We start from the raw sequence: 26,161 nt of genomic DNA on the forward strand, positions 1-26,161 counted from the left end.
AGCTGGGCAGGACCTCAACGGACATCCAAAAATAAAGCCCAAACCCCTCAACACAGAGCATTTGAGGAAAAAAAAAAGGTTTTTTTTTAATGAGCTCTGTTGTAGCAGAATCAAACATAGCAGCCTAACAGCCCTGAATGAACAACAGAGCACACAGCTCAGCAATTAAGCTCCTATAAAGTACAAACTGTCTCCTCAAGCAGCTCCCTGACCCCTCTATATCCAAAAGACTGACATTAGGCAGGCATCATCCTGGGACAAAGATAGCAGAAAAAGAAACTGGTAGCATCCCTCGCTGTGCCACAGCTGCTAGAGGTGCACCCCAGACAAGCAGGGTCTGGAGCGGACCTCAGCAGTGGTACAGCGAAGGGGCTAGACTGGTAGAAGGAAAACCAAGCAACAGAAATACTTCATCATCAACATTCTGGGTGTCCACTTAGAGACCCAATCGAAAAGTCAGCAATTATGCAGACGACCAGCGGACAAATCCACGAAGATGGAAAGAAACCAGCGCAAAAAGGAGGAAAACACCTGAAACCAGAACACCTCACCTCCTAGAAAGGACCAAAACTCCTCACCAGCAAGGGAACAAAGCTGGACGGAGAATGACTGTGACGAAATGACAGAATTAGACTTCAGAAGATGGATAATGAGAAACTTTTGTGAGCTAAAAGATCATGTATTAAATCAATGCAAAGAAACTAAGAACCTTGAAAAAAGATTTGAAAAAAGATTCGAGGAAATGATAACAAGAATGGATGACTTAGAGAGGAATATGAATGAATTAAAGGAGCTGAAAAACACAATACGAGAATTTCACGAAGCAAGCACAAGTTTCAATAGCCGAATTGACCAAGCAGAAGAAAGAATATCTGAAGTCGAAGACCAACTCAATGAAATAAAACGAGAAACCAAGATTAGAGAAAAAAAGCGCAAAAAGGAATGAACAAAGTCTCCAAGAAATGTGGGATTATGTGAAAAGACCTAACCTATGTTTGATAGGTGTACCAGAAGGGGACAAAGAGAATGAATCCAAGCTGGAAAATACTCTTCAGGACATCATCCAGGAAAACTTCCCCCACCTAGCAAGACAGGCCAACACTCAATTGCAGGAAATACAGAGAACACCACAAAGATATTCCGCAAGAAGAGCAACCCCAAGGCACATAATCGTCAGATTCAACAGGGTTGAAATAAAGGAGAGAATACTAAGGGCAGCCAGAGAGAAAGGTCGGGTCACCCACAAAGGGAAGCCCATCAGACTCACAGCAGATCTCTCGGCAGAAACACTACAAGCCAGAAGAGAGTGGGGGCCAATATTCAACATTCTTAAGGAAAAGAACTTTCAACCCAGAATTTCATATCCAGCCAAACTGAGCTTCAGAAGTGAAGGAAAAATAAAATCCTTTGTGAACAAGCAAGTACTCAGAGATTTTGTCACCACCGCCTGCTTTACAAGAGCTCCTAAAAGAGGCACTACACATAGAAAGGATCAACCAGTACCAGCCATTCCAAAATCACACTGAATGCTAAAGAGCATCAACATAATGAAGAATCTACAACAACTAACAGGCAAAACAGCCACTTAGCATCAAAATGGCAGTATCAAATTCACACATAACAATATTAACCCTAAATGTAAATGGACTAAATGCACCAATCAAAAGACACAGACTGGCAAATTGGATAAAAAGCCAAAACCCATCAGTGTGCTGTATACAGGAAACCCATCTCACATGCAAGGATACACAAAGGCTCAAAATAAAGGGATGGAGGAAGATTTACCAAGCAAATGGAGAGCAAAAAAAAGCAGGAGTTGCAATTCTCATCTCTGATAAAATAGACTTTAAAGCAACAAAGATCAAAAGAGACAAAGAAGGCCATTACATAATGGTAAAAGGATCGATACAACAAGAAGAGCTAACGATCCTAAACATATATGGACCCAATGCAGGAGCACCCAGATACATAAGGCAAGTTCTTAATGACTTACAAAAGGACTTAGACTCCCACACAATAATAGTGGGAGACTTTAACACTCCACTGTCAATACTAGACAGACCAACCAGACAGAAAATCAACAAGGATATCCAGGGCTTGAACTCAGACCTGGAGCAAGCAAACCTGATAGACATTTACAGAACTCTCCACCCCAAATCCACAGAATACACATTCTTCTCAGCACCACATCATACCTACTCAAAAATTGACCACATAATTGGAAGTAAAGCACTGCTCAACAAATGCAAAACAACTGAAATCATAACAAACAGCCTCTCAGACCATAGTGCAATCAAGTTAGAACTCAGAATTCAGAAACCGACCCAGAACCGCACAGCTTCATGGAAACTGAACAACTGGCTCTTGAATGTTGACTGGGTAAACAATGAAATGAAGGCAGAAATAAAGAAGTTCTTCGAAACCAATGAGAATGAAGACACAACGTGCCAGAACCTCTGGGACACATTTAAAGCAGTCTCTAGAGGAAAGTATATAGCAATAAGTGCCCATATGAGAAGAAGGGAGAGATCCAAAATTGACACCCTATTGTCAAAATTGAAAGAGCTAGAGGAGCAAGATCAAAAAAACTCAAAACTCAGCAGAAGACAAGAAATAACTAAGATCAGAGCTGAGCTGAAGGAGATTGAGACACGAAAAACCCTTCAAAAAATCAATAAATCCAAGAGCTGGTTTTTTGAAAAGATCAACAAAATAGACAGACCACTAGCCAGATTGATTAAAAAGAAAAGAGAGAACAACCAAATAGATGCAATAAAAAATGATAAAGGGGAAATCACCACAGATTCCACAGAAATTCAAACCATCATCAGAGAATATTACAAACAACTCTATGCGCATAAACTAGTAAACCTGGAAGAAATGCATAAATTCCTGGACTCCTGTGTCCTCCCAAGCCTAAACCAGGAGGAAGCTGAAACTATGAATAGACCAATAACAAGGTCTGAAGTTGAGGCAGCAATTAAGAGCCTACCACACAAAAAAAGCCCAGGTCCAGACGGGTTCACAGCCGAATTCTACCAGACACACAAGGAGGAGCTGGTACCATTCCTTCTAAAACTATTTCAAACAATCCAAAAAGAGGGAATCCTTCCCAAATCATTTTATGAGACCAAAATCATTCTGATAACAAAACCCGGCAGAGACCCAACGAAAAAAGAAAACTTCAGGCCAATATCCATGATGAACATAGATGCAAAAATCTTCAATAAAATATTGGCAAGCCGATTGCAACAGCAAATCAAAAAACTTATTCATCATGATCAAGTAGGATTCATCCCGGGGATGCAAGGCTGGTTCAACATACGCAAGTCTTTCAACGTAATTCACCACATAAACAGAACCAAAAACAAAAACCACATGATTATCTCAATTGATGCAGAGAAGGCATTTGACAGAATTCAACAGCCCTTTATGCTAAAAACCCTCAATAAACTCGGTATCGATGGAACGTATCTCAAAGTAATAAAAGCTATTTATGACAAACCAACAGCCAATATCATACTGAATGGGCAAAAACTGGAAGCATTCCCTTTGAAATCTGGCACTAGACAAGGATGCCTTCTTTCACCACTCCTATTCAATATAGTACTGGAAGTTCTAGCCAGAGCAATCAGGCAAGAAAAAGAAATAAAGGGTATTCAAATAGGAAAGGTGGAAGCCAAATTGTCTCTATTTGCAGACGACATGATAGTATACCTAGAAGACCCCATTGCCTCAGCCCAAAAACTCCTGAAACTGATAAGCAACTTCAGAAAAGTCTCAGGATATAAAATCAATGTGCAAAAATCACAAGCATTCGTCTACACCAATAACAGACTTAAAGACAGCCAAATCAAGAACGAAGTGCCATTCACAATTGCTACAAAAAGAATAAAATACCTTGGAATACAACTCACAAGGAACGTAAGAGATCTCTTCAAGGAGAACTACAAACCACTGCTCAACGAAATCAGAGAGGACACAAACAGATGGAGAAATATTCCATGTTCATGGTTAGGAAGAATTAATATCGTGAAAATGGCTATACTGCCCAAAGTAATTTACAGAATCAACACTATCCCCATCAAGCTACCATTGACTTTCTTCACAGAACTGGAAAAAAACACCATGAACTTCATATGGAACCAAAAGAGAGCCCGCATAGCCAAGTCAATTCTAAGCAAAAAGAACACAGCGGGGGGCATCACACTACCGGATTTCAAACTATACTACAAGGCTACAGTATTCAAAACAGCATGGTACTGGTACCAAAACAGAGATATAGACCAATGGAACAAAACAGAGGCACCGGAGGCAACACAACACACATACAACTATACAATCTTTGATAAACCTGACAAAAACAAGCAATGGGGAAAGGATTCCATGTTTAACAAATGGTGTTGGGAAAACTGGCTAGCCATGTGCAGAAAGCAGAAACTGGACCCCTTCCTGACACCTTACACTAAAATTAACTCCAGATGGATTAAAGACTTAAACATAAGACCCGGCACAATAAAAACCCTATAAGGAAATCTAGGCAAAACTATCCAGGACATAGGAGTAGGCAAGGACTTCATGAACAAAACACCAAAAGCATTGGCAACAAAAGCCAAAATAGACAAATGGGACCTAATGAAACTCCACAGCTTCTGCACGGCAAAAGAAACAGTCACTAGAGTGGATCGGCAACCAACAGAATGGGAAAAAATTTTCGCAGTCTACCCATCTGACAAAGGACTGATATCCAGAATTTACAAAGAACTCAAACAGATTTACAGGAAAAAAACAAACAAGCCCATTCAAAAGTGGGCAAAGGATATGAACAGATACTTTACGAAAGAAGACATATATGAGGCCAACAATCATATGAAAAAATGCTCATCATCACTGGTCATCAGAGAGATGCAAATCAAAACCACGTTGAGATACCATCTCATGCCAGTTAGAATGGCGATCATTAAAAAATCTGGAGACAACAGATGCTGGAGAGGATGTGGAGAAAAAGGAACACTTTTACACTGTTGGTGGGAGTGTAAATTAGTTCAACCATTGTGGAAGACAGTGTGGCGATTCCTCAAGGCCTTAGAAATAGAAATTCCATTCGACCCAGCAATCCCATTACTGGGTATATATCCAAAAGAGTATAAATTGTTCTACTATAAGGACACATGTACACGAATGTTCGTTGCAGCACTGTTTACAATAGCAAAGACCTGGAATCAACCCAAATGCCCATTGATAATAGACTGGATTGGAAAAATGTGGCACATATACACCATGGAATATTATGCAGCAATCAGAAATGATGAGTTTGTGTCGTTTGTAGGGACATGGATGAATCTGGAGAACGTCATCCTCAGCAAACTGACACAAGAACAGAAAATGAAACACCGCATATTCTCACTCATAGGTGGGTGATGAAAAATGAGAACACATGGACACGGAAAGGGGAGTACTAAACACTGGGGTCTATTGGGGGGAAAAGGGGAGGGCCTGTGGGAGGGGGAGGTGGGGAGGGATAGCCTGGGGAGAAATGCCAAATGTGGGTGAAGGGGAGAAGAAAAGCAAAGCACACTGCCATGTGTGTACCTACGCAACTGTCTTGCATGCTCTGCTCATGTACCCCAAAACCTAAAATCCAATAAAAAATTTAAAAAAAAAAAAAAACAATTCTTCTAAGAAAGTAATCAAACACACACACACACACACACAAAATAGTACATACTAAACATTAAATGAGTATTTGTTCCCGCTGTGGGGAACATGACACCCATAAATTCCAGTGTCATAGCAATGTAGTATCAGAGATACGCTTTTCAGTGAACAAAAGTTGTTTTGAAAAACTCAAGTCCTTTACTTCCTTAAACAGCATAGAGGAGATAAATGGACCAATTAATTTTTCTCTTCTGAGCCTGATAGATACTAATTTATTTCTGCATTTGTGCTATTAAGGATAATATTACCTGTACATTTTACCAACTTACATATCAGAACTATAGAGAGATTCCCAAAAATCACATTTCTGGTGTTTATTTTTATTTTTTCCATTAAATAGATGAAGCCAAATTGCCTTCTGAAATTTTACCAGTTTAGTTTGCCCATAATCAGTAAAAAAAAAGTCACATATTCCCATTTGCTCTAATTATGAAAAATTTTGTATGGTTGTCACTCTTTTGGGTAACACTGCAATCTACAAATTTAAGACTTGGAAAAAAACAGATTTGGGACAAATAATAATATCAACAGCAAAATAAGAATAGGTCAAATTGCTTGCAAACATTACAGTTTCTATTTACCAAAAATTAATGAGAAGATTAAACTATGAAATAATTTAACCCATAGAATCTATATTTGATTAAAATAATGGCACCAACGAAACTTACAATGGCCGTATTTTACAAAAATTGGTATGCTCTGAAGAAACAACCAAAAATAAAATATCTAAATTTTTCACAAAAATAATCATCCTAATGAAAATTATGCCAATGAATTCAACATTGAATAAATTGGAAACAGTTAAATGGTGCTATTTGTAAAAAAGTAGAAATGACCTAAGCTAATGAGGAGTTCCATAAGCATGATTTGTTCTTTCCAGGTTTTGAGTCTCAAATTTTGAATACATCATTTCTACCTGCACTTTCATTTTGATTCTGAATATTCTTTGTGGTAGTGATTATGAATGCAAACATTTCAGTCAGATTTATTTTAAAGTTGAGGTACTGCATTTTTACTGAAAACATGAACTTCATTAAGCCAATTTCACTTTGCTTCTACTTTTAAAAAAACAGCAGCATTTAACTGTTTCCAATTTATTCCTCATTGGATTCATTGGCTCCCTGTAGTCTTCTGTGCTAGGAAGCAAACGTCTGAGCCTGACAACACGAAGGCGGCCTGAAACTCAAAACAACGGAATCAAGTTATGTTCACTCTTTTCTCTCCTCTTACCATTTGTTATGGACTCATTTATGTCTCCCTAAAATTCATATCTTGAAATCCTCACCCCCAATGTGACTGTATTCAGATATAGGGTCTTTAGGGAAATCATTAAGGATAAATCAGGTCGTAAGGGTGATGCCCTAATGCAATAGGACTAGTGGCCTTATAAAAAGATGGGGCAGTAGATATCTCTCTCTTCCCTACCACCTCCACCAACCTACATTTAAGGGCACAATGAGAAGGTGGGCATCTACAAGCCAAGAAGAGTCCTGGCCAGAAACCATACTGGTGAGCACCTCAGTCATTGACTTGTAGCCTCCAGCACTGAGAGAAAATTAATTTCTTTTATTTAAGCCAGCCAGTCTATAGTATTTTGTTATTGTAGCCCTACGAGACCTAGTCATCATTCTAAGATCCTTTATATTTCTTCCTAAAACTTATCATTATTTGCCCTCTGTCTTCATAAATGAAGCTCCTCTACATAATTACTTTCTCTTTGATTACCGGTGCTAGTCACAGGGCAAACTTCACCTCCTGCATATTCTTGCTTGGCCCTTTTCTTTAAATTAGGCCCAGGTCTAAGCTTTCTGAAGTCTTTCGAAGAGTTGTATATATTGAGACACTACAACAAATCTTAACTTCTACTAAGTTTTATAGGCAATTTGAAATGATTTTCATGATATGGCAAAGAAGAGAGAAGGCATTTAATATCTCGCAGGCTTTAAAAGATACAGCTTAAAAATGAAAGCAAAGATGTGTGTAGAAATTTAATGAAAAAAATTATACACTAGTCTTGTATTTAGGTTTATTTAGGTAGTTAAAAATCTATACCATCATTCAGAACTTTTCAGAAAAGATGTTCTTTTTTTAGTATAGGAAAACAAATGAAAGCAAAGTAGAAATCTAACGGAATGATATCTCTTATAATCAAGAAACAAATAAAATGAAATTCTTTCAACATCAGAATTCTGAATAAAAGTATTTCAATATACTTTTCACAAATTGTCTTGAAGTTTGAGGTAGAAAATATTGAAATAAAATATTGGTATGATTACTTCTAAGCAAATACGCCACTATGGAAATTTTAATAATTTATTCATACATGATTTATGACCCAAGTACTTTCAAAACACTTTAAAACATTTCATTATAAAGTAAATAGGTAGTTAAAATGATTTTGAAATCTAGAATAATGGAAACTGTATGAAACAGGCATGTATAGTTTTGGAGCTTTTGCTAAGTTTAATTTAGACTAAATATGATTATTGCTTTTGCTCATAGTCTAACTCTGAGAATTCAGGCAAAAGCAAATTGATTCTACACTTTCTATACTCTGACCAAAGTATCAAACCTACAGTTTTTCAAAGGAATTAAAGTTTTCCAATGATAGATTCTAGAAGTAATATGTTCCCTGTGTTCAAAGATGAGCAACAATGAACAGAATAATGGACAGTGTCTTCAATAGCCACTCATCATCAATGCTAGAAGTATTCTTCATATGTCCCCTTATTGAATCCATACCTCATACAAGCCAAGGACATAACATTAAATATAATGCAATGAAGGCATTTCTGTGAACATTTCTGCAGAGCTTTGAGCCAGTCAATTAAGCATTTTTATAATCCAACTTGCTATTATAGTAGAATTTACAATCATTTGAGAGGTGATAGATAATCCAGTCCTTGTGCTTGAGTTATCTTTCTCAAATTTCAGTTTTCTCCTTTGCATGAAGAAAAATAACTTCAACTTTAAAACTCTTGAACATGAGCCAGGAACACAGGGGTTCTGGATTCCTGAGGTAGTAGTTCATACATTTTACAACAGAGATTGAGAAGCAGAATTAAATCTTCACACATGGAGTACTATGGGTCAGAGAGCCAGAATTTTCTGAATCCTATTAGATCACTTTCAAATGTGTTCAGCTGAGATCACCTATTGCAGACAAATATCTCAGTCATTCAAGAACGTCATTATGGATACCACTACATTTTTCATCTACTTACAAAATTGCATTTTCCCCAAATTCCATGTTATTTGTTGGAATTGTCATCCAATTAGATCCTCAAGATGGAAACATAGTAAATATAATTTGGTTTCTAAATTTCCTTCACTCTGTCATTCTCCACTTCTAATCACTATCCAAATTCCATTGAATTTTTCTTTTGAGAGTATGTTTATGATTTTTCTTTTCACTTTCATCACCCATACAATCCTCACTGGAGCTTCAATTATAATGATCCTAAACTGATCATCCAGTTTCTTTACTTCACTTTCTTTCAGTCTATGCTGCTTCTTGCCACCAGAGATCTTTTGAAGACACAGATTATTTATTGGCACTCACCAAGGCAAACCCTTTGATAAATCTTCTCTAGTCATCAGGCAAATGTCTAAGGCCTTTAGACTGGCACACAAGGCACCTAATGACTCAGATAATGTCCTGGTCTGAAGCCCTGACTACCTGCTCATAATTTAAATGCCAACTATACAGAATCTATAGAAACACTTGTTGCCTCAGCTTTCCTATGTTCCCTCCTGTGTATACATGCTTCTTTCTTGTTTCTAAAAACTTCTTGATATTAGTAATTAATCAATTAATATACTAATATATTATTATAATTAGTTAATATGGTAATATAGTATTACAATGCCCAAATGCTTGCTCTGTATGACACCTTTTCTTGAAAATCACAGTCAGTTGCTAGGTAGATAGAGCACCACTAAACTATTGCATGGGGCTGGTCCAGCATAATGAAGCATAGCTATTTTGATTATTATTTTGGTGAGAAAGATTAAGAAATTTCCATCGATAATCACTTGAGGAGGGAGAGACTCAAGGCTGAATGAAGGGGATGCACAGTATAATAATACAATAGGCAGTATGACATTGGAGTTAGATAATAGAGAACAAATTGGGGACAAAAGCCATTGTAGGTAGTATTTATCAGTTAAAAGTGGGGACTGGACAGATTCCATATTTGGACTATCATTTTTCATATAGTAGACTCTAGAGGCTGAGGTAGCTTTTAAATGAAGCTGACAATGTATAACGTCTAAGGGCACATGCTTTATCTAAGGCCCTTAATGTTTTTCTTGTAATCATGTGCTTTTTACTTCAAGACAGTACATAAAATTGTGTACATTCCAGGCCCTGGAAAATTTTTACAAAAAAATTGTATTAAACCAAACAGGAAAATGTTGATGTCTGCATTTCTATGTATTTGCCAGTATCATTGGAGTGATAGTCTCTTGTTTATGTTTAGGGGTGAGTAGGACAGGGAAAATTGATGATTTACTTTTTTATGATCTAAAGATTTCTTTGAAAGTATCTGAAACAAAACATAATCAGGAGAAACAGATTATATATTCTTTTAATACATGTAGGAAGGTCTATGGATCTCTTTCAACTGTTATTAAAACGTATATAATATATATTACATAACTCTGGCGTGAGCTGCGTCCCGCGCTGCACAAGGGTTCAAAGACCTAAAAGAGAATGGTGGGGGATGAAGAAAAACACAATGAAGGACAGAGAGAAAAGCGGGTCCAGGCAGTCCGGGAAAGTGAAAGTATCAGTTTCTCCGGCCCTATTCTGCTTCAAAGTACTTTATTTCATACATTCACAAAGCACATAGCAGAGGGATGGTGCAATTACCCAGAACAGCCTGTGGTTATAATTCTCGTACTTCAGTTAATATACCTCAGCCAGCAACTATCTTGCAGCAAGGTCAGTAAAAGTTGGTTATCTGTTGCTACGTCCTACTACTCTTCTCAGAGATATACACATCACCCTATTCACTTCTCTTGTAGTTTAACCAAAGTTCACAGCAGCCTTGCTGCTGATCCCCCCAGAGAGGGGGCGCTTCTCTGTCTCTCTACACATGATATATAAATATATACTATGTATATAGTATACACACTTATATTTTACATATAATTATCATGTCATAAAATGTCGTATATGTTCCTGTATATATTCCTAAATATGTGTGTATATACATTCACTTATACATATATACACACATATTCATGTATATTCATAAACAAACTCTCAGAAATAATTCAAGTTCTTGTCAATATCCTTGTAAATTCTATATGAATGGAATAAGGAAGATCTCCCTCCCACAGATTTATTTAATTCAAAGCCAAGTGATGATAAAACTAATAACAAAAAAAAATTATCAATCATTGAATACTCATTCTGTGCTTTATGTATGGTATTCTTTGTAAGTGCAAAATACAAATATTATTTTTACCTTAAAAATGTCTAAATCCCTTCAGATAAATGGACTTCCCCATCTTGGCCTCTTGGCACAGCCATTAAGAGCTCGTACAAAATTAAAACCCATTGCAAATTGGTTCTAACAGCTAATCTCTTTCCACTAACCCACTGAATTACCCATTTTGAAAACAAGTCTATTGCAGTATGCTGGCACTCAAGGCATCGAGGATACTGATTTCAGACATTCTGGTGTTTACCTCCCAGGAAGGAATTGGCAGATTCAGAACTACTTGGTTATTTATAAAGGTTAAATGCCATAGTTTACAATGAAATTTTCCTCCCTTGATGGGACTTCTTTCCCACTGCTGTATTTTGTGTTGCTATGGACTACTCATGACAAAATCAGAGGTCATATGTTTTCATAATGAGACTCCATTGCTCATGGATAAGAAGGTAACAGTGCTCCAGTGGCTAAAAGTGGGACTGCTGATGTCAGATGAGACTTGAACTTTAATTCTGGCTGTATCATTTGCTGGCAGTATGACCATAGACAACTTCTAAGCTTCACTTTTGCTATGTTTTTAAAAGACTACTGATATTGCACTCATAACGTTCTTATAGAAAGTTGTATGCTCATGTCAATAAAGTGTTTAAAATGTCCCTCTCTTGAAGTGTTGAAAATGTCTCTTTATTTCTGCCCCTTTGCCTCCTTGACCCCTTGTTGATTTTCAGAGGGAGATTTTTAGTCACACTGAAATTTTTAGTACCATATTATTTACCAGATTGCTAATATTCCATCGAGGCTGATTTTACTATAAAGAATGTACCTGGGATGAAGAAAGAAGAAGAAACTATATATGCACCATTGGAAAAGCCATGTGATTCTGCTTCCTGCCATCACTCTAAGAGCTAAGGACTTCTTTTTCAATATTTATACATGAGATCAAATATTCAAGCATATTAGCTAACTAAACATATTAAAATTGATAAAATGGTAAGACTTCAGTGACAAACGGCATAAATCCAAGAGTTAAACTTTACGGAGGAGAGAGCAATGCTGTCTGAGTTAAGGGTACTATAAACAACTCAGGTGTTTTCTGCAACCACATCTGCAGCCTGGGGGATCACTGCATGAGGTCTCTCTTTGAAGAACCTGAATAGATACCAGGTAGAGAGCCAAAGTTTGAAACAACCTGAAGGCTCAGCCTCTTTAGTTTGGCAGTAAGGTCCCTTATGTAGGGGAGTGCATTCTCAACAAACTTCAGAAGACTCGGCTGAGCTCTCTACTGGGGAATATCCTAAAATACTCAATGAAACAGACTAAGCATTTAGACACAGAACTTCTCTGATTCTTGGAGATATATCCAAACTGCACTGCTATAATTTTAATTCTCCAATTAATTCTACTTTGACCAACATCAAAAAGTGAAATAATAAGTTTTTAAGCTTGTATTTCTCTTAAAATTTGAACAACATAAAGGATCCAAAACTATGTGGAAAATAGAATTTCTTCGTATTCTGTAGAAAGTAAATTTATATGAGGATGCACTGAAACATCTCTATGAATCACATCACATGTAGGTTTTATTTTTTAATTAATTTAAAATATCTAACACAGATATTTCTGGTCATTATAATCATAAAATAATAGCATTATTTTATTGTTGCCATTATACATACATAGAGTATTGATGTTTTTCAAAATACCTTGACTTTTACAACTTTTGCTACTATGTAAAACAGCCAAAATGCACTTTAAATTTCGATTTGAAATCCAAATTTATAATGTGCTATACTTAAGTACTTAATTTTTAAAATTTACTGTAGACCTATAAAGCATATATAAGCTTTAATAGTAATCTATTATTTTTTCTGTTACAAAATAGTACTTTAATCAGACATGCCTTATCTTTAAATTAAGAGTATAAATCTTGCCAGAAATGTAGCCTGTTGTCGTATACAGCATCGAATTTAAAGTTTGATGAATACTGAGAGCAACATACTACCTGGAATTTGATGAAACTTGAAACTTATTTCACAATGATGGACCGAATGATAGTAATGTATTATCCAACATGTTATCACTATACAAAGTTTGAGATAGCCGATGGCTAGGTGAAATGAACAAAGTAGAACGTGGTCTAAGATATGAAGATTTATCAACAGGATAAAAAAACAATGAAATGAATTTACAAACCCTTTGTGTTTATTTCAGTTAAATAATATTTTCTTGCTGTGAGTAGGAGAAAAATATTAATTTAATATAAAATTCTACCAACCTAACAAAAAGAAGTTTCTACATTAAAATTTTTTTTCAGTAGAATCTGAGAAAGTATGACCTCTGATGAACCTAAGAAGCATGTATTGCATTATGTGAATCCCCTAGAACAGGGGTCCCCAACCTCTGGGCCATGGACTAGTACCAATTCATTGCCTGCTAGGAACCAGGCAGAATAGCAGGAGTGAGCAGCTGATGAATGAGTGAAGACTCATCTGTATTTATAGCCACTCCCCACTGCTCATTACACCTGTTGGATCAGCGCAGCATTAGGTTCTCATTGGAGCAGGAACTCTACTGTGAACTGCACACGCAAGGGATCTAGGCTGTGAGCTCCTTATGAGAATCTAATGCCTGATGATCCATCACTGTCTCCCATCATCCCCAGATGTGACTCTCTAATTGCAGGACAGCAAGCTCAGGCCTCCCACTGATTCTACCTTATGGTGATTTGTATAATTATTTCATTAAATATTACAATGTTACAATAAGAGAAAAAAGTACACAATAAATGTAAGTTGCTTGAATTGACAGGAAACCATCCCTACCCCTTGACCCCCTAGTCCATGGAAAAATTCTCTTCTACAAAACTGGTCCTGGTGCCAACTAGAGCACAACCTCACATTTTGGGTTGTAAACAACATAAAGCATATCCTTAGTAGACTGAGGTAGCTGAAAGTATGTTGAAAAGAGCTGTGCAATCCCTGCCAGAGGAGGAAAGGGCCTTTCTCAACTCCAGTTACCTGGTATGAACAGCCATAAAAGGTATTTCAAAACCCACAATCTGGAAAACATTTATACAAACTGGATTTAGTTATATGGCTTTCATGTAATCATTCTCATATAAAAGAAGGCATTAATGACTATCTAAATGTCTATATTTAAAATGTCTAAAGGTCTATATGTCTATATTTTGGTCTAAATATCTAGATATTTAATGTCAATATTTAAGTGAACAAATATTACATAACTTGATTTTGATGATGTACACATTATAAAAAGTCCCTTCTAAAATAAAGTAAAAATATATTTTTGCTAATTTAAGGAATTTTTAAATTCTTTGTTAGATATAAAAGTAACGCTGAACAAGAAATGAGTCATTTCTATACCAATATGGAACTTTATATTGACATTCTTTAATTTGATATCTTCAAAAGTATAAAAATTATTTTATTATTCTTCTAAGTATGCAGTTTTATATGTTTTCTAAGCTTTTTCTCTAACTGATTAATGGGAACTCAAGGTCAGTCCATGCATAACGAGCATTGGTTTCATTTATGGATTAATGTTCATGTTTGATATTTCTGATCTCAGTACAGAGAAGTTTCAAGACCTTTATTTCCTTCTGGTGTTAGCACAATCTGCAGTTGTTAGGAGAGCTGTCAATCTCTTCTTAATACATTCAAGTCCTTTGGAGAAAAGCATGGGCCAAAGGGGAAAACCCAGAGTGGAAAGAAGCTGATTATAGAGAGGGCTGAATGGTAGTCAAGGGCAAATTTCCAAAGGGATCTGATTAACATTGTTCTATCAGATAAGAACCCGACAATAAGTCATTAATTTTATGGTATTTTTTTTTCTTCTGCCTGGTTTTTCATAAGTTGGACTTCCTTCCAGGATAATTAACCACTAAACATTTTACATGCAATCCAAATGCGGAAGCAGTAAAAGATGGATAGCACTTACGAAGTAATTGACAAAAAGTATATCGGGCATTTTAAGCAATAATGGTGTGCATCCTAGTACCGGAAGAAAGGCTTATGTATTGCCATTTGACAGGTCATTATTTAATCTCAGACCTCAACATCAGATAATATAAACTGAAGGCTAAAATGAACTTAAGCATACTAGGAAGAGGGTATCTTAGTGCAAACAGCTTCTGAGAAAGCACTTAGTGTTCTTGCCTTGGTATTATCAGAATACCCCTGGTGTTATCTCAGATGAATTTCCAAGGTATTTTATTTTCTTTTGACAGTAAAGTCAGTGCTGACGAACCAAGACAGTTCTCAAAGAAATTCAATTACTGAAATGTCTGACAGCTTGCTTTGCTTCTTCTCACTAAAGTTTCCAAAGTTGCTTGCAGCATGTGTGATATGCTTTGCAAGACATGCATGATATTTTAGAATAAAATAAAAAATAGTATCGAAAGAGAAATAAAAACTTTGTAAAGTTAAAAATGTCCATTGATGATAGACTGGATTGGGAAAATGTGGCACATATACACCATGGAATATTATGCAGCAATCAGAAATGATGAGTTTGTGTCATTTGTAGGGACATGGATGAATCTGGAGAACATCATTCTCAGCAAACTGACACAAGAACAGAAAATGAAGTACCGCATATTCTCACTCATAGGAGGGTGATGAAAAATGAGAACACATGGACACAGGGAGGGGAGTACTAAACACTGGGGTCTATTGGGGGGAAAAGGGGAGGGCCAGCAGGAGGGGGAGCTGGGGAGGGATAGCCTGGGGAGAAATGCCAAATGTGGGTGAAGGGGAGGAAGGAAGCAAAACACACTGCCATGTGTGTACCTATGCAACTGTCTTGCATGTTCTGCACATGTACTCCAAAACCTAAAATGCAATAAAAAGTTAAAAAAAAAACAAGGTAATGATAAAGTGTATGGAAATATTTACAATTTTGTACTTAGAGCTTATTAGCCTTCACGGCAGTCAAGGGGGAAATTGGTCCTGTCTTTCAACAATGAAATCTAACAAACGTTTATTGCTATGAAATCTGAAGTCATAAAACAGGGTTTGAATCCAAATGGTGCATTGCTAAATTTAAAACTTTATTTCTGAATGAGAATATCCCCATGAGTTGGATGACTACAGTGACTGGCCATCAGTGCTAGTTCACGTGACTAAATAAATAGTGGATGAAATAAAGCACATTATCTCTGGGTGTATATGAATTGTAATATCATACATAGTCTATATATAATAAATTTCATTATTAATATATAATTATTAGGCAAAACATTGAGATTTACATTATCATAAGTGTTAAAATAATTTTTTAAATATGCTTAGGAACAAAATCCCAGGAACCATCTTGTTCCTATTGATTGGTTACTACGTTAAACTTCAAATTATCCTCAACTATTTATAACTCAAGATTATGTTACAAAGAAATATTAGAGAGAAATAATGATATTGCACCTATATCAACGCTATTTCAAGTGTGCCTAATTCCTAGAAAATGGACCATAAAGAATTCCTTAGACCAGGTGTAGTGGCTCACGCTTGAAAGCCCAGCGCTTGGAGAGGTTGTAGCAGAAGGATTCCTTAAGGCAAGAATGCCAAGCTGGGTCATATAGCCAGACCCTGTCTCTGCAGAAAATAAAAATAAAAATTAATAAAATTATCCAGGCATTTTGGTGCATACCTCTACTCCCAGCTACTCAGGAGACTGAGGTGAGAGAATTGTTCTAACCCAGAAAGTCAAGGCTGCATTGAGGCAAGTTTGTACCACTGCATTCCAGCCTGGATCAATTCCGTTCTTTGAATGGATTTTAAAAACAAAAGTATACAGAGAATTACAGGTTTTTCTGTAGACTGCCTTAAAAGAGAAGAAAAGATTTTGCTCTGATTACCCAGTTAGCCATTAACTGTTCTCTCTCCCCAGAGTGTCCATGTTTTTGAAAAAGGATAATTAATAAGATTTATTAGACTTTTGGTTTTTTTACTGGGTTAGAACTTAATTTTCAAAGATTCTCCATGCCCAGTTTTCTGCAGTCAAATGCTCTTTCATCTAAGCTATACCTACAAAGTCTAGGTTTCTGCCAACTGAAAGATGGGTTTTTCCAAACTTAGGTGTTGTCACAAACTTAATATGGGTGGCATTTAGTGATCATCTGGTTGTCTTCATTGACAACAAGAGGAATACATGGCTAAAAATTCATGGTGAAATCAACTTCAAAGGTCATGCATTTGTTCTGAGGTGAGCTAGATGTAAAACCAAGATCTCATTATTCTATATCCAAAATGGTTTATAATTTTTATTAATATGTTCATCTATTCAACAATGAACAATATGTTCATCTATTCAACAAACAATGATTACATTAATACTAAGTAGCAGAAAATATTCTAAGCACTGGTGAAGCAAGGATAATTTAAGAAACCCACAATTATTACCTTCATGTAAGGAAAAATGGACATGCAACAAGTTATGAATTAAATAAATATTTGGCAAGTTTGATGTGTTATAAGGAAAAGTACAGGGAATACAGGAGACTTTAGCCAATCATGAGGGTTTCCAATCATGAGGGTTAAATAAGAAATTCCTTTAGAAGAAGGAATTCTACACTAATTCTTATATCTTCAAATACCACATGAAGTTTTAACATATATAAAATCTACTGATGCAAATTATCATTAAAATAACTTCCGTTCTTTGTATCGATTTTAAAAACAAAAGTATACAATGTGTTTATTGATGTTATTTGCTGTATGTTTTCTATAGAATGTTATGTAACAAACTTTAAGTTGTATTTCATAATTTATTTTTTGTAGTGAAATGCCAACATATGTTATTTTATTAATTTCCAGTACTTGGCTCCAATGAACAATAATAGATATACAGTTATAATGAATGCAACATAGACTCTCACTTTCCCTGATTCCTTGAACATCAATCCCTTTTATCTCTTTCTCCTCATCACTGATCTCCCTGGGGGGAAAAAAAACTCACCTAGGTTAAAAAAATCCAAAATTCTGCTTATATAATGAAGGACAAGGGGCAGAACGCAACTTGCCTGTTTTCATTCTGTCCTCAAAGACAGACCACAAGCGTGTGGTACAACTGCTTTGCACAGTAACACATTTCTTAGAAAATTCTTTCTTCCACCCCTGTAGATGTCTGCTTCATTCCCTTTCTTTTCTCTTCTTTCTCCACTGTTAGCACTCAAGTCCAAATCACCATCATCTCCAACATGGATTATTGCGTTCTCATCCTGAGATGTTTTCCTGAGTTAACACTTGCCCTCATGTAGTGGGTTCTAACTCATGTAACATGAAGCTAAAGTCAATATAACAAGGCTGGGCATTGCATCCTCACTGCAGATTTCAAAAAGCTTCCTCTCTCACTTAATAAAGTGTAAAGTCTTTATCAGAGTGTAGGGTGCCACCCTATAGGGTTGTGAGTCCCTCCCTGCTGGTGCAGTGAGGAGAAACTGTAGAAATAAAAGACACAGATACAGAGATAAAGAAAAGAGAGTTTGAGCTTGGGGTTCCACTGCCAACCAAAGCGCAGAGACCTGCTGTGGCCCCGAGTGCCTGGACGGTCTGACTTTTATTGAGTACAAAGCAAGGGGCAGGAAAGATAGGGTGAGGTAATGGTGGTCAGTGATAAGGTCAGGTAAATCATGTGTCTTAAAGATAGGGGGCCCAATACTTTCAAGCAGCCGAAGCGAGGAGAAAACCTAATGCATCAGCACTCTTCGCATATTTGTCAGAAATATCAAGGACACTAACATTATGTTACTATTATTAATTCTTATCTTTTAAGAAAAGTGAAACCAGGTGCAGAAGCAGAGCGTGAGAGTAGACATGGAACGTGAGCACTGGTGTATTCCCAACAGAGACAATCCTGCCACATGGGATATGCTTGTTTAATATAGGGTGGATGAATAACAAATGGACCAAAATGCCTCTAATTTGAATAATCAATAGTCCAAAACTTCATAGAAGACTAAAGGTCACTATCCGGCTTTTAATTTTACATAGATCAGCTTTCTCAGTCTGCTAAATAGGACACATCTTATTCACCACACACTGTAGTTTCCTATCTACCAGAAACCAAGTTTGAGACTTTTGGGGACAAAATATAAGAAAACATAATCTTTAAAATGATGAGACATGACATAAAATCATACAAATGTAGAGACAAAGTAAAATGTACAGTTTTAACTTGTCTCTTTGCAAATAAAACAGTAAGAGGAAAGGTAAAGAATAAATTTTAAGTCTCAGTAGTAACAACAAAGAAAATATTTTTGTCTGTAATATTGTAGAACTTGAAATTTGAAACCTGAACAAAAAGTTAGTGAAGAGACATTGGGGATATTTCTACATGCAGGAATGTTACCTGTGGAAGGTGGTCATCAATTTCTACTAGAAATGTTTTAGTAAAGGAGAAATTACTACATTAACAAGGAAGCCAACTTAATAGTTACGATTATCAGAAATATTTTTAATAAAAGCTGAATCTGCCTTTTTATTCCTTTCTTCCTGTGTTTTTTCTACCACTAATTTTTTACGGAAAGAAAAGTTTTCAGGTACATGAATATTTAATTATCATTTTAACTTTTTAAAGCAGACCTAAATCCTTCCTTTTTCATCACTTTATGTATGAGTTCACAGACTTTTTAAAACTGTAACTCTGTTTTGAATCTACCAGAGTCTTTAATATCTCTTTTAATACTACGCTTCCCAGTAATCACTGCAATAAATTCGTCCATAAGCATTTGAATTCACTAATTCAAACTAGCAATTGAAATGACCATACAACTATAAAAATAGCAAACAGCTGTACCAGTGCTGGAAATTAAAGTCATATGCCATACACCTTTCAGATGCTTGAATCGTTTTTTTTGGTTTGAATTTAAAATAGGTGACATTAGATAAAAATACGTTTTCATTTCCTGACTTAGAAATTCTACTTAGTGAAAGAGACTGCACAATGTCAGGCAAACAGGTCCTGTCAGAAACACATCATTGTGCAGGAGAGAAGCTGAGATAAATGTAAGATAAGGTAAAGTTAGGACGTCATTATTCCTGACTCTGACTACTCATTTGAATAAGCATTATTTGTGCAGATATCCGAGAAGTCCTTCTCTACACAAGATTGCAGATCTTAGGAGGCGTAATAACTGCAGGACAGAACCTTTCTAGGATCAACTGTAGTTGTCAGGCCAACCTGGATTCACTGTGTCACCTTTCTTCTCTTGATATTGAGAACAAACCAAAAGTTCACTTCTGTAAACCCACCATGATCCACTGGCTTCCCTGGCCATATACTAGGTTACTGGCTCATTGAACTCGAGTTATAAATGTATCTCAACTGCCCTTCGGTGTTAAAGTTTTAAATTCCTAGGTAGGAAAGATAACCCAACAGAAAGTCGGGAGATTTAATAAGGCAAGAACTGTCTCTATTATTGGCAGAATGATTGAAAGATGAACAGACAAACAAAAGAGCCAATCTAAGAAACTCTTAGAAATATTTTGGGGAAAATTGTTCAAGAGCTACCTGTAATAATTGCATTATGCCTAGATGGTTTTATAGATAAGATATATCAATATATCAAACGATCCATGATTGTCTTGCTCTTTGAACAATTTCAAAATTAATAAGGGATGAAATACTTCCAATCATTTACCCATTTGAAATAATCACCAAAGCCTTCAAAGATAGCTTTCAAAAGCTAATTAAAGACTAATTTTATTTGTGCATATGTGTGAAAGATATTAAATTGAATATTTCAAAATGAAAGCTGTCAAAGTATTTTTTAAAATAATAGATGATAAAATGAGTAAGTTAGGATTTTTTCAGAGATGTAAGGATCATTCAACATTAAGAAATCTATTAATTTAATTAACACCAATAACAGGACAAAGAAGAACAAACTTAGTCTCATACTCATAAATGTTGAAGAGGGCATTACAATTTTGTAATACCATTAGTATTTTGGAAAAAAATACTATAGAAAGAAAGTTAATTCCTTAACTTTATAATAATATTTATATAAAACATACAGTCAACATCCCACTTAAGAGTGTAACACTAAGTACATTGTACTATTAAAATCAGGAAAAAATGCCTCAACTTATTTAAATTTGCATTATTTTGCATGTTTTTGCCAAAAGTAATAAAATGATATAATAAATATCTAAGAGGAAGAAATAAAATATTTATTATTTTCAAATGAAATTATTTTTTACCTGTAAAACACAAATAAATCATCTATTAATCTATAAAAATAATCTAGCACTTAGTAAGATTTCTGGATACAAATCAATAGGCAGAAATCAATAATTTACAGTCAGCATATTTTTTTAAAAGAACCATTAACATTAGCAAAGATCAATATAATGTGAAAAACTGAAAACTCAGATACAGTATGTTTTTTAAAAGGCTACAGATCTTTACTAAAGCACAATAAAAATTTTGGATAAACAAATTCAATGTCATTCAAATATAAATGATTTTCAAATTAAATAACTAATGTATTCTCAATAAATACCTATACTTTTAGTGTAATTCTATACAAATTATAGTCATATAGATAATACAGTTGCTAAAAACAGCTAAAAAAAGTATGCCCTATTATGAACCTAAGACGCAGTAAAACATAAAAGTAGTTGGCACTCAAATTATTAAGAATTACATCAATAATATAGCTTTACGATTGAATGATATAAATATTGACCGGGCATGGTGACTCACGCCTATAATCCCAGCACTTTGGGAGGCTGAGGTGGGTGGAACACAAGGTCAGGCGTTCGAGACCAGCCTGGCCGACATGGTGAAACCTCATCTCTACCAAAATACAAAAAGCTAGCCAGCCATGGTGGTGCACACCTGAAGTCCCTGTTGCTGGAGGCTGAGGCAGGGGAATCACTTGAACCTGGGAGATGGAGGTTGCATTGAGCTGAGATCGCACCATTGCACTTCTGCCTGGAGACAGAGCAAGCCTCAGTCTCAAAAAACAAAAATAAAAGCAAAAAAATAAAAGAAACAAATATTATCAAGTTTTAAAGATTTAAAAGAATTTTTAAATGTGATAACTATAGCACCACAATCAAAAGATAAAGTAAAGATTATTGAATGAGTGGTACTGAATCGTGTCAAGAAGAGAATTGTATATGATGTAGGTAAAGATGTAAATAATATACATATCAAGTATTAACTAAGTTTAAAGGGAAACAACACGCACTGAGAACTGTTGGAGAGAGTGTTGGGTAGGAGAACATCAGGGAAAAGTGTGAATGCATGCTGGGCTTAATACCTAGAAGATGGGTTGTTAGGTGCAGCAAACCCCCATGGCACACATTTACCTAGGTAACAAACATGCACGTCCTACACGTGCGCCATGGAACTTAAAAATAAAAAAAAAAAATTTTTTTTTTAAGAAAGATACTGGCTTAAATAAAAATTAGTATCTTGGAAAAAATAATCAGAAAAAAGCATTTTGTCATATTGGTATAATTTAGGATGATGAATGGTATTTATTTAAATATGAACACAAAAGTGTGAAAATGAAGATAAATTCCCAAAACTAAAATCTTATATTTTCTTCCAAATATGAAATTTATATTTAAAGATGATTTTTAAAATTAAAATATAAAGAACATGTCAATAAAATATTTTCAGTCTATCTGATCACCACTGGTTCTATTACGGGTTATAAATAATAGTTTAATCAATTAGATAAATTTTTTTTTTAGCAAAGGACATGAAGAGGCAATTCAATATGAAGAAAAAAGTACTGTTGACATTAAAATAGTTAAATTTAGTAGTAAAGAAATTTAAGTTCCTTATATTGGTTAAAGTTTTAAGAAAATAATTAAAAGCTAAAAAGAATGAAGTAGCCAGTCATAATGATAAGTGAAAATTTATATTTGCATTCGTATTGGTTTTATTCTATCTATATAATAGTTCTAAAACATGGTCATTTTCAAACAACCTGAAAAAATTTGTAATTAGATTTGGAAATATTAATAAGATTTTTAAATGAAAATATAAAAAAATAATTGGAAATTGAGGCTATCTTCGTAGTGTTATTAGAGTAGTAAAATCTTGGAAAGCCCATAACGACACTTGATTTGTTGATTAAAATAGAGTATATACTGTGCAATACATTTTGAAGAGAAAATATTTCCGGGTAAAAATTGTAGAGTGAACCTGTATTACAGAGTCCTTTATCCTAATACCTTATACAACCCCCCCAAAAAATTGTAAAACAAACACAAGCGCACATAGGTGCACACGAGCATGTGTGCACGCACGCACCCACACACACTCACACACACAGATTGTAGCAGGAGTCCAATAATAACTAGCAAAATTTCATTTGATAAACCTTGAAAAGGTGTTGATCAATAAAAGAAACATTCTACCTCCTCATCACTTTCCACAAGCAGTTTTGGAGACTAAAGATAAATCAAAATATTATAAGTATTTCTGAACAGAAATGCCCTCTGCTGTTTCACATTCAGTAATCTCCATAACTTGCATTACTGGAGATCATGAATGCTCTACTAGTGTGAATTCATGAGTGTCTGTAATGAGCAAATGTCAATGATGTCTATAGTAATATAATTGCCTCTGTGTTAAATCATGACGGATCTACAGGAGCAACAAGACTATATTGCTAGTGGTTCTCATTTTAAGCCACTGTTATTGTGGTGATGTATATTACAACATGGTATCTTGGCTTACCTTTTTTTCTACACAGAGGATTCAGGAAGCAAATGACATGTGACCAAGTTCTTAACAACTGAATATGATCAGAAATAATATGTGTAAATTCTGTGTCATATGCTTAAAGGAATTATTTGCCTCCCAGTTCTATGACTTCATAATTTCCTGAAGCAGGATCCTAGATATGGACCTACCATATTCTATGAGACAGTTCACAGAAATTGTAGAGTAATACAATAATAGAGATTTTCTTTAAAAACTAAACCAGCAAAGATCACTCATGTTTTTACCTTATGTTATACAGAAGTATGTCTTTATTTTGGGGTCTCTTTACTACGTCAGTTAAACCTATACCTTAAGTATCACTCCCCTTCACTCCATGTAAGGACCAAAGATAATAAAATTTAGGAGGGATGGGTCAACTAGGAGATCTGGTATCAGAGAGAAGGGTAACTACCTGAAGGCAAGGTTACTACAAAGCATTTAAACAAAGCAAAAATGGCCCATATGACAATTCTTCTTGATGTTATGTACCTTTCCCAAGACTCCTATACAGATGCATCTCCAGAGATGAAGAAAGGACTTTGAAAAAAAAAAAAAGCTTTTAGCTTTCTAGCCTGTACAATGTAGTAAGACATTCTAAGAGTATTAAAATGAAGTAGACTCAGCAGATCTGCAGTGTAGGCCACATAGGTTTCTTGTTCATTTATTGAACTTTGAGAGAAATGAACATCTCTTCAGTCATTCTTGCAGAAGAAAATGAGATGTGAAAGAATAAAATTCAAGATGGCTTCACACATCTCCTGAGAAACATTAAAAGGCAGAATAAATATTTTTAAAGTATATTATATCCTGTAGGATAAATGAAGCCAGAAGATATGATACTCAGAGAAAATGGTGATCAAGTAGAACAACTTTGTGTGAATTTCAAAGAACGCAATAAAATAAGCCTAAAATTGTGGCCCGAAATATAATTCTAGAACAAATACAATGTTAAAGGGATAGATGGTAAACACTGAATGCAATTAAGCACAAAACAAAGTAACATTTGTCAGATTTATGGATTAGCATAGAGACTGGTTTTAACACTAAGAATGATTATTTGAGATTTATGGATCCTTGTATATTTTTCCTTTCTTTGTAGGACTGTTTATTTTAAATTATTATTGCACTTCTCTTTAATAAACATAATAAAGTCATTATTTCAAGATGAAAGAAGAAACCATTTCACAAAAATTATTAGTAAAATAAATCCATATTGACATTCAGTAATTAAAATATGAAATTTATATTATTTATTTCAATTTAATCAACCAGAAAATTTCTCTAAACAGATGCTTATAAATAAAATGAAATGTATATATTTCTTAATTGTTATCAAAGCTCATTAATGTGGAACTTTGGGCCTTCTATTAGCATTTTTAATGTTTCATACCACTCTTCTGGATTTACTCCGGCTTAGTATTCTAATTTGTATTCCTATGGTTTCTTTGTAATTTGATCTTGAGGTCTTCATCTTAAGAGTTCCATTAGCTCTTCCAATGCCCTGACCATAAAGTTCAAGGGACTTGGTCATGGATATTTAAAGTGTGCCTTTCAAGGGATACTTCTTAATCCTGGAAGGTGACCTAATGCCAAAGAATACAACACATGTTCAAGTACTTCTTTCGCAGGCGTCTTATTTATACTGGCAGATGCTTTTGGGGCACTTATTTGATGACCAGTTTATTTCTACCAAGACGGCCACTTTCTAAGATAGAGATCTGTCCTGGAAAGAAGGTGAGGTTCAAGTTTGTGCCTGTCACGTGAGGCACAGGAGGCAGTAAAACCAAAGTGGATGGAACAGAAGAAATGTATTACTCAGAGATTCTAGAGAGGTTAGGGGTGCCAACAGGAGGCTGGTGAGAAGTCTGGAGGTATCCAGACGTCAACCAGTGAGTGGAAGGCAGGAGAGAGGGAGGACCTGTGTAACTAGTCTCTCCTTAAAGTTCATGGGTGTTGTCCCTTCGACTTTTCCCCTGGAATTATGGATTGTCTGGTTTAAAGAAAATTTGCATGTGCAGTGAGAACTTTTTTACATGATTCTGGTGTTTTATTGTATTTGGCAACTGTGGGTATGTCATGTTGTGGGTCAGTAAGATGAGAAACAAGATGTTTACAAGATTGTTATATTGTAAACCATTGGATAGGGGAGGGAACTTTTCAATAGGCCTAAGGTGACAGGATATACCTGGGTTTTAAACAATTTATGTCAGGCCTAAAAATGAATGTTAGAGGCAGTAATTTCACTCAACAGTTAC

The sequence above is a fragment of the Callithrix jacchus genome, chromosome 3, assembly GCF_049354715.1.
Source record: "Callithrix jacchus isolate 240 chromosome 3, calJac240_pri, whole genome shotgun sequence".
Classification (NCBI taxonomy): domain Eukaryota; kingdom Metazoa; phylum Chordata; class Mammalia; order Primates; family Cebidae; genus Callithrix; species Callithrix jacchus.